Source organism: Xenopus laevis, chromosome 1L, assembly GCF_017654675.1.
Source record: "Xenopus laevis strain J_2021 chromosome 1L, Xenopus_laevis_v10.1, whole genome shotgun sequence".
NCBI lineage: Eukaryota > Metazoa > Chordata > Amphibia > Anura > Pipidae > Xenopus > Xenopus laevis.
The window spans coordinates 211,737,651-211,759,241 of NC_054371.1; positions in this window are offsets into that span (position 1 = coordinate 211,737,651).

The following is a 21,591-nucleotide window of genomic DNA, read 5'->3' on the forward strand; positions in this document are numbered from 1 at the left end:
ACACAGAACCTTTCTAAATACTTTTGTTTATTCATTTCCTGTTCCAACCCGGTCTGGAATATTTCTATAACAGTAATATTTGCCCTCTGGTCTTTACAAAACAAGAGCACTAGCTGAAAAGCCTCCAGAAGAAGAAGAAGGTATAAAAGGCATGGCGTGTAGAATGGCAGCGAGCCTGCACCTGGCTCCACTTCACACATAATTAATGTCTCCCTAAGCCCAGCTGGTACACAGGCTCCAAGTGTTTCACCCACCTCCTCCTTCCCTTTTATATGGAATACGTCATCTGTGGGTAAACTGCTTTTTTTTTTTCTAGGTTTGTTAGTTTTGGAATATATTTATTTAAGTTGTAAAACAAAACTTTTCTATGGAGTCAATAACAACGTATAGAATCCAAGGTTTCATTATACTATAAACTACAACTACATGGGCTCAGATAACTCATAACATTAGTATTTAATATGATTTTAATTCATATCTTCAACTAATACTATGCCCATTCAATGGAATACCACACTATACTGTATAACACTTTTATACAGGTATGTATGGGATCCATTATCCAGAAACCCATTATCTAGAAAGCTCTGAATTACGAAAAGGCCATCTCCCATAGACTCAATTTTAAGCAAATAATGTACATTTCTAAAAGTAATTTCATTTTTTCTCTGTAATAATAAAACAGTACCTTGTGCTTGATCCCAAGATATAACGAATCCTTCTTTGGAGGCAAAAAATCCTATTGTTTTTTTTAATGTTTAAAATGATTTTTAGTAGACTTAAGGCCCCCAAAATAGTACTTCGACTATCGAATGGTCGAATAGTCGAACGATTTTTAGTTCGAATCGAAGTCGTAGTCGAAGGTCGAAGTAGCCAATTCGATAGTCGAAGAAGCCAAAAAAACCTTCGAAATTCAAAGTTTTTTTCCTTCTAATCCTTCACTCGAGCTAAGTAAATGTGCCCCACAATGTTTTAGTAGTGAGCTCTCCCCCAGCCATGGCTCCAATTGCCAGAATGCCATGCAATGTGTTGGGATTTACAGAACTGTGAGGACAGAGAATCACAGAACATTAAAGGCATTGTGCAAACTGGAGTTTTATTGGGCAGGATCTGACTATTGGTTTGTTGTTTTAATTGTATATTAAGGTGGCCGTTTTATTGTATTTATGTTGTATTTGTATCATTTCCCCAAATCAAACTTTTTAGTGCTAAAAATCACATACAGGTATGGGATAATTTATCTGGAAACCAGTTATCTTGAAAGCTCCAAATTATGGAAAGTCCATCTCCCACAGACTCCATTTTAATCAAATAATTCAGATTTTAAAAAATTATTTCTTTTTTCTCTAATAATAAAACAGTAGCTTGTACTTGATCCCATCTAAGATATAATTAATCCTTATTGGAAGCAAAACCAGCCTATTGGGTTTATTTAATGTTTAAATGATTTTTTAGTAGACTTAAGGTGGAGATCCAATTTACAGAAAGATCCCTTATCTGAAAAACCCAACTGTCCCGAGCATTCTGGTAACAGGTCTCATACCTGTAATTAAATAATTGTTGCTTAGTAATTATTAAAACCCTTAAAAACTCTAATAAATAACTTCACCAACTAAAGGCTGAGGGCCGGGGTCATGTTTAAGTTAATGGGAGCTATCTTTATAAAATTGTAAGATCTTTATTTATTTTGAGTTTTTTTTATTTTTTCACAAAAGTTCTTATGAAAACATAAACTTCAAGGTTTTCGTTGTCATATTCATTCAGCGTTTTTATATGTTCATGTTCTAATATTCAGATTTTTTTAAATGAGTGCTTTTTTAAAATGTGAGTTTAGTCAAGGTCAGGGGCGTAACTATAGAGGAAGCAGACCCTGTGGCTGCAGGGGGGCCCAGGAGGTACAGGGGCCCCATGAGGCCCTAATTCATATACAATTTCAATAAATATTGGAGAAACAAGTCAACCTCTAAACATTTTGGGGGCCTGAAAAATAATTTGCTGTGGGGGCCCAGTAATATCTAGTTACGCCACTGGTCAAGGTTGAAAAAACACAAATCCAAATTAATAAGTCGTAAAGTCAGAATCTGCAGTGGCTGGGGAAGTTACTAAGGATGATTTTTTTTTGCCTGATACAGTTTTGTGGTGAAATTCTCAAATTTGCACTAGAATTATGTCATGTATTTTCTTTCACCAGAAAGGATGCCGGGAAAGATTGCAACAGCATTGTTACTATTTCTCCATGCATTTTTTTCTGATAGGAAAAACGCCACTATTTTTTTGCACTGAAAAAAAATGCAAATGAATTCCAATGAAATTGACGGTAGAAAAATAAAACACAGGTTAAAACCAGTCATAGAAATCAATGCATTTGGCAAAAGTTTCATGAAATTGTGACAAAAATTAGCCAAACACTTAGGGGCAAATTTACTTAAGGTCGAATATCGAGGGTTAATTAACCCTCGATATTCGACTGCCGAATTGAAATCCTTTGACTTTGAATATCGAAGTCAAAGGATTTACCGCAATTCATTTGATCAAACGAAAAATTGTTGGATTGAACGATTAAATCCTTCGAATCATTTGATTCCCCATAGGCTAACATTGACTTCGGTAGGTTTTAGGTGGCAAACTAGGGGGTCGAATTTTTTTTTTAAGAGACAGTACTTCGACTATCGAATGGTCAAATAGTCGAACGATTTTTAGTTTGAATCGTTCGATTCGAAGTCGTAGTCGAAGGTCGAAGTAGCCCATTCGATGGTCAAAGTAGCCAAAAAAAACATTCAAAATTCAAAGTTTTTTTTCCTCTATTCCTTCACTCGAGCTAAGTAAATGGGCCCCTTAGTTTCGCACATTAAAAAAAACTTGAGTCAAAAAACAAAAACACGCACGTCAAAAAAAAGTTATGCGTCAAAAAAATGCCCATAGACTCCAATGCATTTGGCTACAAAAAAAGTGGGCTAAGCAAAAAAGTGTTTTACAAATTTTTCACTATATCAAAATGCGACAAATTTGTCTGTATATCTTCTTTTATAAAATAAGTAAGATGCAAGATAGCATGCCTGCTTGGATTCTTCTCCATTGACATTGCTCTCCTTAGGACACTGAAGAGCATTGTTCTATTGCAATATATTCAGTTAAAGGATCTGTTATATGGAAACTCATTATTCAGAAAGTTCTGAATTACAGTAAAGCCATCTTCCATAGTCTCAATTTTAAACAAATAATTAGCATTTCTAAAAATGATTTCCTTTTACTCTGTAATAATAAAACAGTAGCTTGTACTTGAGCCCAGCTAAGATATAATTAATCCTTATTGGAGGCAAAACCAGCCTATTGGGTTTATTTAATGACTAAACATTTTCTTAGTAGACTTTAGGGGGCACATTCACTTAGTTTGAGTGAAGGAATAGAATAAAAAAAACTTCGAATTTCGAATGTATTTTTTGGCTACTTCGACCATCAAATTGGCTACTTCGACTTCGAATCGAACGATTCAAACTAAAAATCGTTCGAATATTCGACCATTCGATAGTCGAAGTACTGTCTCTTTAAAAAAAACTTCGACCCCCTACTTCGCCACCTAAAACCTACCGAGGTGCAATGTTAGCCTATGGGGAAGATCCCCATAGACTTTCTAACAATTTTTTGGTCGAAGAAAAATCGTTCAATCGATGGATTAAAATCCTTTGAATCGATTGATTCAAAGGATTTAATCATTCGATAGAACGATTTTTCGTTCGATTGAACTATTTGCGGTAAATCCTTCGACTTCGATATTCGAAGTCGAAGGATTTACATTCGCCAGTCGAATATCGAGGGTTAATTAACCCTCGATATTCGACCATATGTAAATCTGCCCCTAGGTATACAGATACAAATTACAGAAATGTATCTTAAAAACCCTAGGTCACGAGTATTCTGGATAATATATTCTGGACAATAGATCCCCTACTTGTACTGGATATAAATGCTTTTAACTGGAGACTCTTGAGCTACATTTGGTTTTCCAAGGGTTTTCATTATGGCCCCCAAACTAACTGTATAACTCATATACTTTTTCTTATCTGAAAATTTTCCCTTAAGAAAGCTCCAGATGAAGAGAAGGCCACATCTACCTTAGACATTTCATGATTTCCTTTATTTCTGTAGTAATAAAACACTATATTGTACTTGAAGGTAACTAAGCTGCATGAACCAAATTGGTGGCAAAACAATTATATTGGGTTAATTTAATGTTTAAATGATTTTTAGCAAGCTTAAGGTATGGAGATTAAAATTATGGAACCCCTTATCCGGAAAAACCCAGGTTCAGTGAATTCCAGAAATAGCTTCCATACCTGTATTTCAGTTGTACCACCTTATTGTTTCAATCAGCTCCAGGCTGCTAACATCTGGCCTTGGACGTTAATCCACCCACCGCATGGAAAATGTTGGACAACGCTGATATATAGAATGTCTTTGCAAACAATATAGCAGCTGTCTCTTATGTATAAATACCAATATACAGAAAATGATTGTTCTGTGCACACAATAAATTATAATCACACACTTTGCAACATATCTGAAGAAAATGCATCCTATTTGTAAGTGAAGTATGTTTTACCCCTAAATAATCCTATTATATATGGAGCTGATAAAATAATTTTCAATTAAGCGGATTGGGTAAAACGAGGCAAACAAAACCACAAGTGCGTTCTTTATCTTGCTTGAAATTGGGGGGATTTTTAACCTCGTCCTCTTCTATTTTGTTGATTCCATTTTTTCTTCAAACAAATCAGTACAGGTATGGTACCTGTTATCCAGAATGTTCAGGACCTGGGGTTTTCGGTATAACTGATCTTTCTGTAATTTGGATCTTCATACCTGAAGTCTACTAGAAAATCATGTATTGGATGATTTTGCTTCCAATAAGGATTAATTATATCTTAGTTGGGATCAAGTACAAGCTACTGTTTTATTATTACAGAGAAAAAGGAAATCATTTTTAAATTTTTTAAATATTTGGATTATTCGGATAAAATGGAGTCTATGGAAGACGGCCTTCCTATAATTCAAAGTTTTCTGGATGACAAATCCCATACCGGTAATAAAAAAGTATGCTAATTAAACCTGGCAAGCTTCGTTTATTTTTGTAAGAAGAACTGAATTCACAAAAAAGTACAGAATACAGCATAGTTGACATCAAATATTTATTATAAATATTTCTTTCTAATATTTGTATTTTAATTTTAAATACAAAAACAAGCTACAAATGGAATATTAGGACATTTATATATATATAGGCAATAATGAAATCACTGAACGGTACATAAACCATTTAGAGATCTTGCCAATTTTCGAAGTTGGAAAACATCAGCCTGTATGGAGACATACAAATTTAAAAAAAAAACCTTCTGAACTTCAAAGAATCTCAATCGCAGATCAGTCTGTCGTCACAGTACTATCTATAGCAATTTATTGGCAAGCCAAAATATTTTGGCCGACACAAAGAAGTAGAACAGAACACAATTCATATAACTGTTTCGATCAGATCATTCAAGCGAGCTGTGCCAGTCGTCCTCCAAAATACAGAATAGTCTAAAACTGCAATAACTTATATTTAAAAAAAAAATTAATTCTAAAGAAAAAATCATTAAAAAAACTTAAAATTCTAAAGATTTAGTTGTCATTTAGTGATACAGAATAAACCAAATGGCCACAAATTGCATAATATCACCAGTGACACGTCAATACATCAGATAAGTGTAGGGCTGCCCCCCCCCCCTGGGGGCAGCGAGCGGCAGAGGGAAGTGAACATGGACTAGGGGAAGGCAGAAGATACTTTAACAGGCACCTGCCCAGCGCCCCCTATTGTTATGCCCTGGGCATGCCTACCCCTAGATCTGGCCCTGGCATCAATAAATACAAATTGCTAACATATTCCACTGTCCTGTACCCAGTAAATCGGTATATACATTGCACAAAAACAACAAAACCAAAATATAGTTTCAAATATTCCAATTGGACACCATGTGTTGAAGTAGGGAAAAAGGTGATGTCCTATATTACTTCCCCTTTAAATAACAGTTCGCTCCTTCAGACTGTAAGAGAAAATCCCATGTGGTTTCCCCTTTAGCTGACCATTAAATCTTCCAGGCATGCATGTGTGCTTACTCCAAAAGCTTCCACCAGATCTGGCTGAGATGCCTACTACAAGATAGTAGTTTTATAAATGCGTAGAATAATCGTTAAGTTCCCCTCCTCCTACGTCACTCCATATGCCCCAACATAGAAAACAAAGCTTCTATAGCGTAGTACTGTTTTATTAAAAAATTGCATCTGAGTAAGCTGATTGGCTCAGCGAAATGCGTCAGGCAGTAGGGACGGTGCGGTAAGCTGCAGGGGAAAGCCATGAGGGAGAAGGAGATGCCGGCAACACTCTTATCCCCGATCCAACTGGGCGACCTGTTGGAAAACTTGCTTAGGGGTGTTTATATGAATAGAAACGAAATGTGAGTGAAATATTTTATCTTTTAAAATTCAAAGTGCAGAAAAATAGCAGACGCCCAGTGTTGGACTGGCCCACCGGGATACCAGAAAAACTCCTGGTGGGCCCAAGTTTCAGTGGCTCTCATGCTGCTAAACACTTGGCCTATTTTATGGGCATTCCCTATTTCTATGAGAACAAAGAGGTTAAATAGATAGAATAATAGATTGTAGTATGTAACGAAAAGAGACTAAGAGAATAGAGGTTGAGTGAGGAGAGGAAGAAAATTGTACTGAGGGTGAGGCCCTGGTCTAAAGTTTTTTGGTGGGCCATTGTCTAAGGTTTTTTGGTGGGCCCTTGGTGTCCCAGTCCAACACTGCAGACGCCTTCCAAGTAACATGCGACTCAACTTGGACCTTTGGCCAAGGCCCCCTGTTAAAGGTCCAACCTTCAGCTAGGACCTCCTATCTTATGAATTGAGTAAATATAAAGTTAAATATTGGTGTATCCGTCATTCAGTAAAAGTTTCAAGAATATCTAGGATAGCAGATTCATACTCACCCCAAATATCACCCCAATTGACCTTCAAGCTGGCCATTCTCCCCAAATTCTTAGCCTACCTGGCCTTCAGGCTGAACCCCCAGAAGCTAGCTCCTTCATTAAAGACTCTTTCCCCACAATTCCTTGCGTGCTTTTCATGTTTGTTAAGCCTACTGCTTTCAATAGAAACTACTTTTACAAATAACTTTAAGAATTTGTAATAATTACTGGAATTTAAATTTTCTTTTATAAGGCAGAATCTTATTATTGGATTTTCATCACCTTTAACATGTTGGTTTATGTGAACCAGCTAAGTAAAAGCACCATTTCTTCTTTGATCCAGGGTTGGCTTCCCTATGTGGTGGCATCTGCCAGTGGATAAAACTTTGGCACTAAACTCAGCTCTCCTATATCCTATTCTAGGCTTTAATTCTATCAGATGTAAGCGTATGGCAAATTACTGTATACAGTATATTACTGTAGCATTTCATACAGTCTGGCATTCCAAAGTTCTGTATTAGTGGGGAATTTGATATGGGGTATTTATAAAAAGCTATGAAAATAGGCTGCAATGCAACCAGCCTATTTTCCACCCAAACCCACATTTCTCCACTTTTCCAATGACCTGAACCAGGGATTCCTAACCTTTTTTTTTTTACCCATGAGCCATATTCAAATGTTAATAAAATCTGGAGAGCAGCACAAGCTTGCAAAGGGTTCCTGGAGGTGCCAATGATGGGCTTGATTAACGGTAGCCCCTATATTAGCTGGCAGCCTACAGGAAGATCTGTTTTGCAGAACACCTGATTTTTATGCAACCAAAACTTTCTCCCAAACCAGGAATTCAAAAATAAGCACTTGCTTTGGAGACCACTGGGAGCAACATCCAAGAGGTTGGTGAGCAACATATTGTTCACAAACCACTGGTTGGGCACCACTGACCTGAAACCACAGTGTACTTCACTGAAGTGAAGAGATAATGCAGCTAATGTCACCAAGGTGGCAGGTCTACCAGTATTGGCAGCCGAACCCATATATAACTTTGTGTCCCTAGGGCGCAATAAGTTTCATATATTTCACTGACCTTCTAAACACTATAAAAGTTGCCAGGTAGGTATCCTAGAAGAAAAAAAGGCCCAAGGTTCAATTGTGTCCACAAATCCCAGCCGGCTCCCACTTGTATCCCTCCAAGTCCGCAAATTTGTCACTAAAATAAAAAGCCAGCGCCAAAGGCACAGGAGACAAACAAAACAAAATATATGGTAATATTGTTTTACAATGTTGCCACCTCTTGTGTGAAAAGCAAACCAACTGGTTTCACTTTATAAATGTTACCCTCATTTAGTATTATCCTCCACCAAAGGGTTAAAAAACTTTCCTTAAGTACTTGTTTAGGTGGGTACTCACAAACAGGGAATATCAACTTGCACGTAAAGAATCATGAAGCACTTCTCCTGGTATGAATGTTTGGAGTTGGTTGATGCCATCTTGCTTCAGGTGTATCTAGCCATTCCTCCATCAGAAGCTGAGAATCAAGACAGAATTGACAGTAACACAGGCATGACAAGGAATATAGCTCAGGAAGTGGATGCAGGAATAAGGACTTTTAAACTATAAAAGTTGCCAGAACAAATTTCCTCCAAGAAAACCCTCCATTTATTTAAGGTGCTTGTGCCAACATGCCCTCCTTGTAAATCTGTATAGTTGCACTGAGTTCCTCTGTGTTTCTCCTCCTTCCTGTTCCATTTCAAGCAGTGTTGCACATTTTTTCTGTGGGTACCATGGAGCTACACCTTTGAACCAGGCAGTAGCTCCAAGGTTTCCACAGCAGGAATTGTATCATCAGGAAATTTAGAAGGTGTTATATAAATTTTTGCTTTGCATAAAAGTTTTGTTTCTTGATACAATAGTCCATAGGAATAATTTGAAACTTCCAATATATTTTGAGAACTAGTTTTTTATGAAATGTCCAAGCAATTTTCAACAAGCCTAATGATGCCTAACAGATCAGGGTGCAGAAGTCTCTCAGTGACCACTGAAGCTGGGCATCATGCCGCACTACAATAATAACAGACCCTGGTGAAATTCTATATCACAGTTTGCAATATGCACAGGGAGTGGCAGTGGAACATAAGCCAATGAACCCAACTGGAACTGGCACTGGAGAGGGGAGCTTACACTTTCATAAGGGAAAAAAATAAAGAAAATAACAAATACAACACTGGATATTGCTCTAGTATACATTTCATCTGTTCTTTCTTTCCCTTTTATCGTCTGCTCCATTTAGGGGCTCCTCCAGATTTAATTTTTTCAATACTCTCCCCATTTTTGTGCCATTTTCTCTTTTCTTTATTTCTCTGCTCTGATGTCTTTCCCACAACATGCCATCTTCTTTTTCACCTCTGTTTTCCTTCCTATCCAATTGTATGCTCCTATGTTCTTTTTTCAGACTCTCACCATTGACATTCCCATAAATGCCTTTTTTACACTCTTCACTGCTCCACTTTTCATCCTGCTAAGGCTACCTTTATAGTAACACTGTACTTTTACTGTGTCTTATTTCATTAATATAATTTACAAGTAAAAAAATGACGCATGTTAAAAAATGATACAGGAGGTAATGAGGATCCTATTACTAGAGCAAGTAGATATGAAGCACATGGTGTGGGGTTTGGCAAAATTTTGAAGTCATTAAAGGAAGATATGTGGCACTGAATATTGTACTTTAGGGCCCAAAAACATTGGTACGTTGACTTATTCTACCAAGATACATTAAAATGCTTATTAATTAGGGCCTTACTAAGCCCTCTACCCTTCTGGCCCCCTGCAACTGGAGAGTCTGCTTCTTCTGTAGTTACGCCCCCTGAGTGCATCACAAGAGAACAGAAAGATAACTGAGCTAAAGGACAAGAATTGGTAAGGAAAACTGTTGCTGGGAGATGTCCTACCTGTCAGTAATGAGAAGGTAAAAGACAGATTAGGTGAGATTGGGATTTGAAGAACCAAAATGTCTTACATGTCTATGCCATTGTGAGTTGTTGGAGGATATGCAGGGAGAGTGCAAAGAGGAACAAGAGAAAATAAATATGCTTTGGAACAGTGCTGACTTTTCCCTTGGTAGTCCAACCTTTAGTCATAACAATATTACAGAGATTGGACAACATTAGTGTATCATTTATTCATGAACATACAGGATAGCAAAGAAGCTTTTACCTTAAAGCTCTCCCCAACTTATTATCAGGATGAACCCTTCTGATCATGTATGAGTTCCAACAACACAGTTTGGTGTCCACTGCTTTTGCAAATATTAATAAATGCTGGGTTCTCATATTTACAAAGTGCAGAAAGTTGGGTCGATTTTTTCTAGTTTGGTCCATGTTGAGGATCATTTTGTGCCTTCCCTGTCAAAATGCCATGTTTAATTGTCAACCCATAATTGTATGAAATATAATCACTTTGGAAACATTAGCACTAGTACCTTACCCATACCATATATTGGCAACAGCTAATTAATCAGTTAATGAAGACCCAAAGCAAGCTGTGCAAGAGATCACACACATCCACAGTAGATATTTGGGGTTATAAAAATAATTCTTAAAGGAGAAGGAAAGGTTAAAATTAAGTAAGCTTTATCAGAAAGGTCCACCTAAATATACCAGTAAACCCTCAAAGTAATGCTGAGTCCTCTGTCAAAAGAAACACAGCATTTCTTTCCTTCTATTGTGTACTCATGGGCTTCTGTATCAGACTTCCTGTTTTCAGTTTAAACCTCCTTGCCCCAGGCGTGAGCATGCTCAGTTTGCTCCTCTTCCAACCCTCCCCCTTCTCTGCTGTAATCTGAGCCCAGAGCTATAAGTGAGTAGGGAGAGACTCAGGCAGGAAGTGATGTCACACCAATGGCAGCTCCTATCCTAAACAAACAGAGTGCTTCTAGAGCTTTTTACTCAGGTATGGTAAAGATTCTGCAGAATAAATATAGCATTCTAGCTTACACTATTGCAGCTAATCTATTGGCAATAAAATGCCTCCATAGCTTTCCTTCTCCTTTAAGGCGGCCAAACACACACATGTAGAATGATATGTAAAGTTTTGTATGCTTATCCATGGGTATAGGATGACCTGCTGATCCAGACCAATATGTCTTCTTATGTCCTGATATCTTAATTAGGTCCAGTATACAGCCCCACAGCTGTCCCGACTCTGCTGTTCAACAGAACAATATCTTTGACTAAATCTTTAGCTGAAACTCATAGTGGAGACGGCCCATGGAATGTTGCATTTCAGTTACACATTGGAGAGTGTGGTGTCATCTTACCTGGAACCTTCCAGCTGTTTCAGATTTTCAGATCATGTTGTAAGAGTTTTTTTTCTCCCCCGTAATTGCTAAAGTCATAATTGATAAGATGAATTTCAGGTCCTGAACACCGCTGCACCAACACCCTATGTTGCAAAACATTTCCCATCTGGTCACTGTTTGTTCCAGGACAATAGAAACATACAATCTGATGACAGATGGAAAACACTTGGCCCACCTAGTCAGCTTTAATGTTAAGACACCTTCATTTTTTTTCATGTATTCGAGGAAACCAAAAATGTATAATTTTGTATACTTCAAGGGAGGCAATGAAAGGGAACACAAGGTTAACGGATATAAATAATAAATTAACACCTTTGAATCTTGCAAACCAGTTCAAAGAACAAACACACTGGGGGGTTTGATTAATACAACCAAGGTATTAAAAGACGTCACAACCACATCCGGCAGTGCATTCCAGAACCTCACTGGGAAGAACCACTTACACTGTTTCCTCTAATCTAAAGGGGTGTCCCCTGGTCCGATGATCCATTTTATGGAAAAATAGATCTCCCACAAGCTGTCTGCAATGCCCATTAATGTACTTATAAAGATTAATCATGTCCAGTGATGGTCAAATAAATTTGTCAGGCATGAATTTGTGGCGAATTTCCATGTGTTGCTGCCAGCGAATACATTTTCGAAACTGCAGTGAAAATTTGCTGGCGAAAAGTCCACCGTGTCAAAATTATTGTCACGTGTCAAAATTATTTGGACGCCCATTGACTTTAATGCATTTGGATAAAATAGGTGCGCGTATAAAGATTGAGAAAATAATTTTGATGCCCATTGACTTCAATTTTGATGCCCATGACTTTTTCGCCGTTTCAGGAATTTCACTGTAAATTTGCAAAACAGGATAAATTAGCCCATCACTAATCATGTCCACTCGCAAGTGCGAGATAACGATCCCAACCTTGACAGTCTACCCTCATAATTTGTCTTCCATCCCTCTAACCAATTTAGTTGCACTTAGTCTCTGCACTCTCTCCAGCTCATTTATATCCCTCTTAAAGGGATCCTGTCATTGGAAAACATGTTTTTTTCAAAACACATCAGTTAATAGTGCTACTCCAGCAGAATTCTGCACTGAAATCCATTTCTCAAAAGAGCAAACAGATATTTTTATATTCAATTTTGAAATCTGACATGGGGCTAGACATTTTGTCAATTTCCCAGCTTCCCTTTTCTCTGAAAAACCCCTGCCCCAAGCATTCCGGATAATACATCCGATACATGTACTAACTAATTACATTTCTCAGACACTAATCTTGAGCTTAATGCTCGGAGCTTATTAGTGATGTATTGATATGTTATTTGTACTATTGCCAAATGTGTTAGTGTCCTAAGTGGCCTACCACATTGGGGCACATTGCAAATGACCTCTGTGTCCTGTCCTAAAATGTAGCATTAGTGTATTTACTTCGTCATTGTTTTATCCTAGAGATAAACTGCAATTCCCTTGCTTTTTGCTAGATGGCACAATGGTTCAAGCCATGAAATCTACACTGACTAGATAAATAGGCAGATGGACAAATATAAATAAATAAAAGTACAATAGTACATTGATTATATGAATGAGCACCAACATATTGTGCAGGGATGTCATACATGCGTGTGTGTATATATTTATTTATATATATATATATATATCACACAGAGAAGGTCCGCACTCAAAGGTCTTGAATAAAAATGTTTTATTGAATGACTAACGTTTTGGCCTCAGCTTTCTTAAAGTATGGAAAAGCACAATATGAATGCCTTTTTTTCTGCACATTTGAACTAAGTATCGAGAGTGCCGACTCCTCTATGGATGGTTAAATATATATATATATATATATATATATATATATATATATATATATATATACAGGCCCAGATCTGTGGCAAGGGGCCCAGCCTCAGGCAGCAAACTTCTAGGGGTTGCATGCTGCCCAGCTGCATCCTAAGCAGCAGTGGGGATGCACAGCTTCCCAGTGCTCCGGTGTATGCTCGTGCATGGGTGGGTTGGTAGCATGCATAGGCAGGTGGGCGCTAGGACCATGAGGCCTAGGGTCGCAGCATATATATATATAAAACAACACTATCCACCTGGAGCACTCCAAACATATGTCAAACGCCTGGGTGCAGGTTATATAATATACAACCAAATAGCAAAGAACCCGTACTCCAGGTCTTTTAAGGTGAAAAAATAAAATCATATTTATTTTGACTTGTCGGCTTCTAACTCAAGCCGTCCTATATATATATATATATATGTATATATATATATATATGTATATATATATATATATATATATATATATATATACACACACACACAGTATATATATACAGAACTATTCTCTCCAATAGTGAAGCTGAATTTGTAATTATGGTGATTTGCTCATAAATGGCTCTTCTTTCTCTTGCACAAAACCTATCCTGGGCAAAATTATTCCATGCTTGATGTTGCCTCTTTGCAGAGACATTTTACTAAATTAAAAAAATTTGCAAAAGAGCTTAAATGTTGATAAAAGTACTTGCAAAGAAAACATAAGATGACTTCAAGTTTTCCACCATATGGTAGCGTGTTAAGAAGAATTTGGCGATTTTCATGCATAACAGACTGTGCAACTCTAGCCAGTGTTTGTTTGTATTAAAATCCATTGGCCGTCAAATAAAGATCAGTATTAATGTGACTAGACATGAAAGCTTTAACAGAGACACCTCTGTGTGCTACATAACACCTCTGTGAGTATTAGTAATCATTAAAGTATGTCCTATTTTGTTCAGATGTTCTGAAAGATGCTTATGCAGGAAAGAATGGCCTCGCTGCACGTGAGGTGCATAGAAATATTTGTATAAAAATAGTAACAGTTATAAACAAAGAGGGAGCGACACCGGCCACATTATCGTGCCTTTACTTTCTAATTTTAACAGGGGAGATAAAATTATGTACAGATGACAGAATCAGATAAAAGGGCTGTTTTCCTCTGGGCGACTAAAGGGGATCGGAAGGAATGTCTGGAATTGAGCGTTGGACAAAACAATATGCTGTCAGTCCATGGCTTTGCTTTGTAGAAAGGAATCCCTCAAGCTCAGCTCTGCATTAAAGAGCCTGTGTGCCCAAAGGACTTGTATAACAACCATGGAACTCAACTGAAGCTTTGAGAATGTTATTGGAAAACAGTCCCACTTACAAAACCCTTTACTTTGAGTCGCTTTAACCCAACGTTCCAGATAGCGGCATTTCATAACTAGCACTTAAAGTTTTTCATTAGCTTTAGAGATTAGACATTTAAACCACTGTAATCGCTACAAACTGCCTTTGAACCCAGCCCATAAGTGAATGCTACGAAGTGTTCCTCACGCTAATCTTTTTTGCTCCGTGTGCTAGAATGTCTATTATAACTAAATTCTATTTTTGTTTTTTGTTTTTTTCGATGTTCAAGGCAGAATAGCAGTAGTAATGGGTTATTGGGTGGTAAACAAATACAGGTATGGGATCTGTTATCCAGAAACCAGAAGGACAGAAAGGCTAATTTTCCCAAAAAAAACAATTTTTTTTAAAAAAAATTATTTCCTTTTTCACTGTAATAATAAAACTGTACCTTGTACTTGATCCCAACTAAGATATAATTACTTATTGGAAGAAAAAACAGCCTTTTGGATTTATTTAATGTCTACGCGATTTTAGGTAGACTTAAGGTTTGAAGATCCAAAGTATGGAAAGATCCATCTAAAAAACCCCAGGTCCCAACTATTCTGTATAATAGGTCCTATACCTGTACCAGTGCTTTCAGATTGATCAGTTTCTTGTCTGTGCTGATATGAATCACAGAAAAGGAGTTGCCAGAATTGTTAGCCCCTTACAACTTGTACTGGGAATTAATGATTCAGAGTGGCTGTTAGAGCTCAGAGCTGTCTGCTGAGCTCTAACAAACAGAATGGCTCACTGGAACACATTTATCCAAAGGTCCTAGAGCAATGATCGATATTCTCTTTGGTTTCTCAATCACAATTTTTAAAAATGTTTTACTTTTAATGAAAAATCTTGCTATGTAAAGCCTGTTGAGATTTCTATATTTTTTTCAAAAGACTCAATACAGGTATAGGACACAGTGCTATGCAATATGTTGGCGCTATATAAATACATGTTAATAATACCTGTTATCCAGAATTCTCGGGACATGGGGTTCTCGGATAACGGATTTTTCCTTATTTTGGATCTTCGTACGTTAAGGGGCAAATTTACTTATGGTCGAATATCGAGGGTTAATTAACCCTCGATATTCGACTGCTGGATTGAAATCCTTCGACTTCGAAGTCAAAGGATTTACCACAATTCGTTTGATCAAACAATCGAACAAAAAATCATTTCATCAATCGTTCGATTCGAAGGATTTTAATCCATCGATTTTTCGAGAGATAGCAAAGCCTATTGGACCTTCCCCATAGGCTAACATTGACTTCGGTATGTTTTAGGTGGCGAACTAGGGGGTCAAAGTTTTTTTTTAAAGAGACAGTACTTCGACTATCGAATGGACGAATAGTCAAACAATTTTTAGTTCAAATCGTTCGATTCGAAGTCGAAGTCGTAGTCGAAGTAGCCCATTCGATGGTCGAAGTAGCCAAAAAAACATTCAAAATTCAAAGTTTTTTTTATTCTATTCCTTCACTCGAGCTAAGTAAATGGGCCCCTTACTCTACTAGAAAATAGTGTAAACATTAAGAGGTAGATTTATCAAGAGTCTAATTGAAAATTTGAAGAAAAAAATTAGAATTTCGAGCTATTTTTGTGTACTATGACTAAGCCAAAATTAGATTAAAATTTGAAAAAAATTAGACTATTCAATATCGAAATATATCATGTACCGTCTCTTTAAAACTTCTTCTACCATTCGACATCTAAAACCTGCTGAATTCCTATTTTTGCCTATGGGGGACCTCCTAGAACCTATTTGGAGTCATTTGTTTTTCATCAAAGTTTTTTGGGGCAAATCCTTAGATTCGAATTTTGAACGATATGAATACAGCCTATTCACCTGTAGAAAAAACTTCAATATTTTAAATAAATTTTGGTTGGTCTTTTTTCTTCTTTTGTCAAGATTCTGCTGTATGGATCAACCTAGTGGGTGGATCAGTTGCATAGGGCTACAGTATATTACTGTACAGTGCTCATTTATTAATGTAGGGGCTAAATTGCACAAGTGAAGTTGCCTATTAGCGATAGTCAGTCTACTGCTAGTTAGAGAAGGCAGCAACCATCATTGGTCGGTCAGTATGAAAAAGGAATGCAGAGATGTCATTGGTCACTGGTGCACCTATCTTTGTAAATGTCTTACCACTCAACATTTATGTTTCATGTATATAAAAACACAAAAAAATAATGGAACAGCTTTAAACCTGTTAAGGCTCCATCTAAGAGGTTTAACTTGGCTGCTTACATTCAGCGTTCTGGGAAAAGGGAGCTGGGAAATGTTATATATCCCGTTCATTTCAAGTGCCTGATGATAACCTGCTCCACTTATAACAGCGCACTTTCCCGACGTTGCTCGAATGTTTTTCTTTAAGCTGATCCTGCAGCCCTGGCACATGTTTAGTGCATTAGCACGGGATGCTCAGGCTGTTTCCCATAACACAGCGGGTGTTGACTGCTACTGTTTCCTTTAAAAATAGTCACTTGAGGTTACGCCAGGCTGATGTTACATATCACGCCTTGTCACTCAACGCATGGTGACAGACACACTATCCTGCTCAGTTTACTTTACCGCGTCTGGATTTTTTTATAACCTGGACATATTTGAAAACAAAGATGACAATCCAGCTGCCCATTGGCTTCTGTTGAATTACAGCCCTCAGCATCCAAGGCTTGTCAGAGAATCCTGAGGGTTAAAGTTTAGGGTTGCAGTTTGGATGTGTCTGGATTTAACACTTGTTGCCCTGTGTCTTTACTTTTTAATAGCCACACATTTGCCACATTCCCAATGTTTGGAGGTACAGTAAACCTAAATATTTTTAAATCAGAATTTGTAGTTACACCACTGCCGAGCCTTGTTGCGGCCAATACTGGAGCTTGGCAGAGCCTCAAGTTGGCAGTCGCTGCTGAAGCTTTACTGTTTGCATTACTCATTAACTGTAACATAAATGAGACACATTCCAACAAATGTGTCACCTGCTTTAAAGGAAATAAGCATTCCCCACTCTTCCTCTTATATAATGCCAAGAACACACTTTGTTTCCTGCCATATTTGTCAAAATGTCTCATCAGATTATTGCGCTGTGTGAAAGATATACTGCTGGCTTGTCTAAATGCCATCTGAGCCGCGTATATTCAAGAATATTTTTTTAGTTTGAAAATAGAAAATTATCACCAATGATAGTTTGGGCACTCACTAGCATTATTTGCGGATTGAGCACTGATTAAGGATCAAGTGGAAAGTTCCTAAATAAGAGAGCCACTTTTAACATATGTTCTTCATCTAAGTAGCTTGGCTTATAAACTTGTTGTACCGCAACTTGGGAAATGCTTTGCAATAGCACCAGAGCACTTGTGGCACAGCCAATTTCTCTGAGCATTTGATATCACCGGTGTTGTAATTGAGGGTTTGATGACTGAATGCTGTGCTACACTCTGCAACGTGTATCTTTGTAGTCGATGAGTAAAACCCGCTGCTTAGTCAGAGTATTAGGAGTGGTCTGGAGAAGGAGCATGATGGGTGCAGAACCCTAGAGGCACATTTTTTGGTGTCTCAGTTATGCTTAATGAATATGATCGGTAATGCAAAAACAAAATGTAGGTCATCAGCAACTGGTGATGCTTATAGGGAAGCCAATTTCGAACAACTGTTTTGTGCTTCTGCACCAGCCCAAGGCAATCACAGTCCTTTAGCAGTAAAGATCTGTGTCTCCAAAGATGCCCCAGTAGCTCCCCATCTTCTTTTCTGCCGATTCACTGCACATGCTCTGTGCTGCTGTCACTTACTGAGCTTAGGGACCCACTCACAATATACAGTACACATAGACAGGGGCGATCCGCCAATGAGGCGAGCTGAGGCGCTCGCCTCAGGCGGCATCGCCAGCTAGGTTTCCAGGGGCGGCAAAAAGCCGCTCCTGGTGCCTTTAAGAGCCGAATTTCCGGTTTTTGAACCGGAAATTCGGCTTTACTAGGGCGAGAGAGCGCAATTGCGCTCTCCGCACTAGCGTGAATCGGGCTGGGGGGCGGCATTACTGGAGCCGCCTCAGGCGGCAATGGATACAGAAACGGCGCTGCACATAGAATAGAAATGTCACATATAAGGCTGATTAGTAATTAATACAGATAATTACTACATGGCAGCACAGAAACCAGTGCAATTAGCATCAGGATTTAATAATCAGCCCTGTAGCATCAGCTTATATTACAGACCAACCTCATTTTCTGCTGGATAATTAGTGACGAGCCCTAAGCTTAGCTTCTCAACAGCTGCTCAGAGCCCACTGAGCATGTGAGTGTCACAGACACTTTCCAAGATGGTGACTCCCTGTGACAAGTTTGAAGTCCTGGATCATTACTACTCAATTTTTGCATCCAGTGCAAGGTACAGAGAGCAGCAATACCTATTTAAATGAGCACTTGCACTTGTGTTCAGACCTGTAATAAATAATGTGTTTTTTTTGCTGAATATATAAAGATGAAGAGAAAGTATACCAGATTTATACATATAGGATATATTTACCCTTTAAAATATTTTTTAAGCGCTGACCAATGAAGCACAATTCGAATAATTTTTACTCTCTGCTCCTTTCGATCTTGCTGTATCGTTCAGGTAAAATAAATCTACACGAGGGTTCTTGCTCTTAACACAGCCCAATACCCATCTACACATTAGCGTAGTTACGTCCCTTCGCCATAGTGCAACTTCGCCTGGCGTAAGGGTGCGAAGTAGCCCTAGAGTAGGTCCATTTTGCGAGCGAATTAACGACGTAAATCGGCAAAGTAATGAAATGACATGACACTGGCGAATTTTCGCTAGCGTTAGCCACTTCGCCCTTTAGTAAATTTGCCCGTTAAAGTTTTAATTTTTAAGATTTATTAAAGTTAAAAAATATCTCCATTTATGATATAAACAAAATGTTATAAAAGTCAATGACAAACGTATCTTCAACATTCAAGCATGCTGGGATTAGATTATTTTTTTTTAATTTGAAACCTGTGTTCTGATTTTTGGAGACGCTACCCTCAACCTATCCCGAACTGCACCATTGTCTTGTCCCAAAACAGCAACGATTGCCCTAACTGTTTCCAAAAAGCAGCAAACTGGATTGGATCAACTGAGCAATTCAATTTCCATTCATGTTTTCCATTCATTTTTCTGAGTTTTTTTTTTTTGCTTTGCTACCAGATTTTTTAACAACATGAAAATGGATAATTCCCTTTATAAGGCACATAATTATCAATTGTCTGAATTACGTTTTGCCGCAATTCACATAGACGGTGGCAAATATATCTTGATTGATATTCTGTTTTCTTTCTCAATCGCAATTTTTAAAAATGTTTTACTTTTAATGAAAAATCTTGCTATCTAAAGCCTGTTGAGATTTCAATATTTTTTTCAAAAGACTCAATACAGGTATAGGACCTGTTATCCAGAATGCATGGGACCTGGGGTAGTCCAGATAACGGATTTTTCCTTAATTTGGATCTTTGAACCTTAAGTCTACTAGAAAATAGTGTAAACATTAAGGGGCAGATTTATCAAGGGTCGAATTGAAAATTCAAAGAAAAAAATTAGAATTTTGAGCTATTTTTGTGTACTTCAACTATCGAATAGGCCAAAATTTGATTTTGAATTTGAAAAAAATTTGATTATTAGAATATAGAAATTTATCATGTACTGTCTCTTTAAAACTTTGACGTCGGCAATTTGCCATCTAAAACCAGCTGAATTGCTGTTTCAGCCTATGGGGGACCTCCTAGAACCTATTTGGGGTAATTTCATGGACTGTGAAAAATCTACATTTTTGGGGCAAATCCTTCGATTCGAATTTGATCGAATGCGGTAAAACTTGCAATTGTTTCGAATGCAGCCTATTCACCCTCAGAAAAAACTTCAATTTTTTTAATAAATTTTTGGTTGGTCTTTTTTCTTTGAATTTTGAAGTTGTGGGAGTTAAAAAAAAACTCCCATTAATTCAAAAATTCGACCCTTGATAAATCTGCCCCTAAGTAATCCCAATAGGCTGGTTTTGCCTCCAATAAGGATTAATTATATTTTAGTTGGGATCAAGTACAAGCTACTGTTTTATTATTACAGAGAAAAAGGGAATCATTTTTACAATTTTTAATTATTTGGATAAAATGGAGCCTATGGGAGACAGCCTTTCCGTAATTCAGAGCTTTCTGTATAACGGTTTTCCGGATAACGGATCCAATACCTGTACTATAAAATTTAGGTTATTCTTGAGATTTACACACAAGTGACATAATGCAATAACAAAAATGAATAAACCTGTCCCTAAATGTTCCTATAATAGAGAAAGTGCATCTGAAAAGTATCACAACAATTTTCTGCAGCTTCTTGAAATGAAGTTCTATGTTAAGCCAATGGGATAATTTAGCTGCAGGTAAAACATTGACCAATGGATGTCACTGTTTCCTTCACTTTGGCTCCATTGGTTTAATGACTGGTCTCCTCTGAAGTTGTGTTGTGTTTACCCATAGCTGCTTAAACAACAGCAACAGGCACTTACATCTCAACAAAATGTATCATTTTTAGCTAATCCAGCACAACAATAATGTCAGTGTTTACTAACGATTTTATGAAATGAATCCACTTTAATTTACTGTTTATACCTCTAAAATCTGTTCTTAATTTGGGAAAATCGTAGATAAGTGTTACGTAGGTAATCAGCATCGACATTCACCCTAAGGCTAAAGATTTAGGGAGAGGGAAATGATGCTATTATAGTAGTGTGGTGCCACCATAGCACATACTGTATGGATCGATGCAGGAAGAGTAACGGTAAAATGGCTTTATAATATCCAGTATACATGAAAGATCTGGGAGATTCCACCATCACAGGGTTATCTAACTAAAGGACATAAGCTGGATATGGCCCTCAGGCTGATGATGATTCCATAGACATATGACATCACAATTTTAATGTAATGTGGTCCTATAACTGATTATGGGCCTGCAGCATGGAAGAATTAAATGTTATCACAGGCTCCTGTAAGTTAAGGGCAATATACTGTATAGTAGCAGTTAGA